This window comes from Cebus imitator, unplaced genomic scaffold, assembly GCF_001604975.1.
Source record: "Cebus imitator isolate Cc_AM_T3 unplaced genomic scaffold, Cebus_imitator-1.0 Scaffold402, whole genome shotgun sequence".
NCBI lineage: Eukaryota > Metazoa > Chordata > Mammalia > Primates > Cebidae > Cebus > Cebus imitator.
In genome coordinates, this window is record NW_016107717.1 from 114,237 (window position 1) to 119,788 (window position 5,552).

Here is a 5,552-nt window from a genome sequence, read left to right on the forward strand (position 1 = left end):
CTTATTCAGATTTTGCCAGTTTTACATGCACTTATCGCATATATCTGTACTTAGTTCTATGTAATTTTATTGCATGTGTAGATTTGTGTAATTACCACCCATAATCAAGATACAAAGTAGTTCCATCATAAGAATCCTTTCTGATATCCTTTTATAAACACCATCACCTCCCTCCGTCTCATCTCCAACACCTAGCAACTACTACTCTGTTCTCTATCTCGTAATTTTGTCATTTCAGGAATGCTACATAAATGAATCATACAGTATCTAACCTTTGAAGATTGTTTTATTTTTCACTCAACAAAATCCCCTTGAGATCCATCTAAATTGTTGTGTGTATCAATAGTTTGTTTCTTTTGTTGCTCAATAATAATCTATATATTATTATTACTATTATTTTTGAGACAAAGTCTTGTTCTGTTTCCCAGGCTGGAGTGCAGTGGCATCATCTCGGTTCCCTGCAACCTTTGACTCTTGGGTTTAAGCGATTCTTCTGCCTCAGCCTCCCAAGTAGCTGGAATTGCAGGGTTGCATCACCATACCTAGCTAATTTTTGTATTTTTAGTAGAGATTGAGTTTCACCATGTTGGCTTAAACTCCTGACCTCAAGTGATACACCCATCTCAGCCTCCCAAAGTGCTGGAATTACAGGCCCATATATTATTGTTATGATTTTAGCATTTAATATTTTGCAGGACACTGAGTTGTTTCCAGTTTTTAATTATCACAAAGTTGTAATAAATATCCATATGCAGTTTTATTGGTAAATATAACTTTACATTTCTTTAGGTTACGTGGCTGAGAGTACAATTGCTGAGTGCATGGTAATTGCATATTTATTTATAAGACCTTAACAGAGTATCCCACCCCCTCAGGCTCTGTCTTGCCCCTTGTGGCACCTGGTAGTTGGTGGAGTTGGACATCCAGTAGCACTGCCAGGCATAGCACTGCTGGTAGCAAGGTTATTGGAGAATCCCCATCCTTGGTTGCATGAGACCTGAGCCCTGCTTTGCCTCCATGGATGGCAGCAGTGGGTTTTCCTCCATTTGTATGTTATGATTGTTTAGGAATGTTTTGTCTTGAATACAAATCCATAGTTGTTCTGAGGTGACTGTAATCAATGAAGACTAAAAACAGATAAAAAGATATCTTACCCATTAATTCAAGGACTGTGCTGAATGAGAACTTGTGGATATTAGGTGTACTCACTGTAAGAATTTTTGCCTGAGACACTGTCATCAGTCAGATCATGAGTGTGAAAAACTGGAAATCCAAAAGTCTCCTATGGCTGCCTCTCAGAAACTTGTTAAAGATATTATTGATTCCAAGGCGGGAGAAACAGTAAGTGAACAACAGAAAGATGCAAAAAATAGTGAAACAGCTGCAAGGTTGCATTGATAAAATTAAAGTTGCCTGCTGATGGAGATGAGTCATTGGCATAGTATGTCTCATGTAAGCAATATATAGCTGGACTTTGTTTTTTTTAAATATTGTTTGATAGTATCTCTTTTATAAATAGAAAGAATTTTACTTTCAGGTTTTTAACCTAAAGGGAGCAGAGAGGAGAGAAAACCAATGGTTCTTTTGCCACCCATGGAGCATTGGAAAGATCATACACTTTCGAGGTGCTCTAGTTAGTCTTAGAAATGATAACAAATTAACAGCTAAGAAATTAATGTTATGGTTATGTCGTAATAATTCAGGAGAAAGCTTGCCCATGGATCATATTTGGAAACCTGGATTGCTTAAGAGGATTGTCCTTTATATAATGTTGGAAATATTATCTTGGAAAATCTTAATGATGAAGAAAAATATTTTTTAGAAATAATGATTCTTACTTGGGATAGTGATTTTAGGACTCAGAAATCACAAGGAAACTTCTATGTACACCAATTTAAAAATAAAATAAAAATCAAAACATTCTGTTTATATGATTGTCAATTTTTTATTACAAATACTATTTTTCATTTTTAAAAGTTACTTTAAACTTATTTCTATTGTGTCATATTTTATATGATGTTTTCTATTAAGTTTTAAAGTTTATGAACTGATAATTATTAGCAAATTTTTGTATGTAATTATTTTTTATTAGGTTATGCTGTAGTAACAACAACAAAGGTGTTATATTTCCCAGTTGGTTAACATCAGCTGTTGATAGTTCCATGTCATCTTCACTCCAGGATTGAAGCTGAAGGAACAACCCCTATTTAGGACATCATCATTCTTATTTACAGAGGAATAAGGAGATAACAGGCATTTCAGTTGGCTCTTAGAAGATAATGCATCATTGTTGTTTTAAGCAAGCCACATGGTCAAGCCTAGCATCGTGGCTCAAGAAAGCATAGCTTTGTTGAGAAAGCCAGCTGGGCAGAACTACCTGCCCCCAGAATGAAGAGGAACTAAAAGCAGGGAAGCAGCTCATATGGCAGGACAGGTTCCCCTGCACAAAGGCCAGCAGGCTAAAAAACTCTCACTCTAGAGTTTCGCACCGAGAACATCAGTTAGAGAGCAACCAGGAACGATCGAGCCCGGCTAGGGGAAGGGAAGCCGCCATTGCAGAAGCCAGTCCAATTTTCCTGAGTAAATAAAAGGCACAGCAGCTCCACTGAATCCGTGGGAGCCCAGCAGTGCCTCTGCAGGCAGACAAAGGAAAGGCCAACTCCCCAAGAAGTTACCTGAGATCAAAACTATATAAATCCAACGAGATGGGAAGAAACCAGCACAAGAAGAATGAAACCATCAAAAACCAGAACACCTTTCCCCCATCATGAGATCATCACTCCTCACCAGCAAGGAAACAAAGCCAGATGGAGAAAGAATTTGACAAATTGACAGAAGCAGGCTTCAGAAGGTGGGTAATAACAAACTACTGTGAGTTAAAGGAACATGTTCTATCCCAATGCAAAGAAGCTAAAAACCTTGAAAAAATGTTAGAAGAAATGCTAACGAGAATATCCAGCTTAGAGAAGAACATAAACGACTTGATGGAGCTGAAAAACGCAGCACAAGAACTTCATGAAGCATACACAAGTTTCAATAGCTGAATACATCAAGTAGAAGAAAGGATATCAGAGATTGATGATCAACTCAATGAAATAAAATGAGAAGGCAAGAAAAGAGAACAAGGAGTGAAAAGAAATGAACAAAGTCTCCAAGAAATATGGGAATATATAAAAAGACCCAATCTGTACTTGATTGATGTACCGGAAGATGACGGGGAGAATGAATCCAAGCTGGAAAACACACTTCAGGATATTATCCAGGAGAACTTCCCCAACCTAGCAAGGCAGGCCAACATTCAAATACAGGAAATACAGAGAGCATCACAATGATACTACTCTAGAAGAACAACCCCAAGACACATAATCATCAGATTCACCAGGGTTGAAATGAAGGAAAAAATAGTAAGGGCAGGCAGAGAGAAAGGTCCGGTCACCCACAGAGGGAAGCACATCAGACTCACAGTGGGTCTCTTGGCAGAAAACCTACAAGCCGGAAGAGAGTGGGGGCCAATATTCAACATCCTTAAAGAAAAGAACCTTCAACACGGAATTTCATATCCAGCCAAGCTAAGCATCGTAAGTGAAGGAGAAATAAAATCCTTTATGGACAAGCAATTGCTGAGAGATTTTGTCTCTACCAGACCTGCCCTACAAGAGCTCCTGAAGGAAACACTAAACACAGAAAGGAAAAACCAATACCAGCCACTGCAAGAAAAAGAACCAAATGGTAAAGACCAACGATGCAATGAAGAAATTACACCAACCAAAGTGCAAAACAACCAACCAGTAACAAAATCGCAGGATTAAATTCACGTACAACAATATTAACGTTAAATGTACATGGACTAAATGCCCCAATAAAAAGACACAGACTGGCAAATTGGATAAAAAGTCAAGAACCATTGGTGTGCTATATTCAGGAGACCCATCTCACATGCAAAGACAGACATAGACTCAAAATAAAAGGGCTGGAAGTAGATTTACCAAACAAATGTAGAGCAAAAAAAAGCAGGGGTGGCAATTCTAGTCTCTGATAAAATGGACTCTAAACCAACAAAAATCAAAAGAGACAAAGAAGGGTATTACATAATGGTAAAAGTATCAATGCAACAAGAAGAGCTAAGTATTCTAAATATATACGCACCCAATACAGGAGCACCCAGATACATAAAGCAAGTGCCTAATGACCTACGAAGAGACTTAGACTCCCACACAATAATAGTGGGAGACTTTAACAGTCCACTGTCAATATTAGACATCAATGAGACAGAAAATCAACAAGGAAATCCAGGACTTGAATGCAGATCTGAACCAAGTGAACTTAGTAGACATTTACAGAACTCTTCACCCCAAGTCCACAGAATATACATTCTTCTCAGCACCACATCACACTTACTCTAAAATCAACCACAAATTGGAAGTAAATCACTCCTCAGCAAATACAAAAAAATGGAAATTATAACAAACAGTCTCTCAGACCACAGTGCAATCAAATTAGAACGCAGGATTAAGAAATTAACTCAAATCCACACAACTTCATGGCAAATGAACAACTGGCTCCTGAATGTCGACTGGATAAACAGTGAAATGAAGGCAGAAATAAAAATGTTCTTCAAAACCAATGAAGAAACAACATACCAGAATCTCTGGGACACATTTAAAGCAGTGTCTAGAGGGAAATTCATAGCAATAAATGCCCACATGAGAAGTAAGGAAAGGTCTAAAATCGACACCCTATCATCCAAATTGAAAGAGTTAGAGGAACAAGATCAAAGAAACTCAAAAGCTAGCAGAAGACAAGAAATAACTAAGATCAGAGCAGAACTGAAGGAGATAGAGACACAAAAATCCTTCAAAAAATCAACAAATCCAGGAGCTGTTTTTTTGAAAAGATCAACAAAATGGATAGACCACTAGCCAGCCTAATTAGGAAGAAAAGAGAGAAGAATTAAATAGATGCAATAAAAAATGATAAAGGAGACATCACCACCTATTCCACAAAAATACAAACTACCATCAGAGATCAGAACAAACAACACTATGCACAAAAAACAGTAAATCTGGAAGAAATGGATAAATTCCTGGACACTTGCACTATCCCAAGACGAACCCAGGAAGAAGTTAAAACCCTGAATAGACCAATAACAAGGGCTGAAGTTGAGACAGCAATTAATAGCCTACCAACTAATAAAAGCCTGGGTCCAGACAAGTTTACAGCCGAAATCTACCAGACATAATAAGAGGAACTGGTACCATTCCTTCTGATACTATTCCAAACAATACAAAAGGAGGGAATCCTCCCCAACTCATTTTATGAGACCAACATCATCCTAATACCCAAACTGGGCAGACACACAACAAAAAAAGAAAACTTCAGGCCAATATCCACGATGAATATCGACGCAAAAATCTTCAATAAAATACTGGCAAACAGAATGCAACAGCAAATCAAAAAGCTTATTGATGATGATCAAGTAGGCTTCCCTAGGGATGCAAAGCTGGTTCGACATACGCAAGTCTATAAACGTAATCCATCACATAAACAGAATG

The 5,552-nt window shown here is 37.8% G+C and overlaps 1 pseudogene; it reads left to right on the top strand.

The window, feature by feature from the left end:
* Nucleotides 1-1,021: 1,021 nt before the first annotated feature.
* On the top strand, nucleotides 1,022-2,142 carry LOC108289398 (annotated as a pseudogene).
* The last annotated feature ends 3,410 nt before the right edge of the window (nucleotides 2,143-5,552 follow it).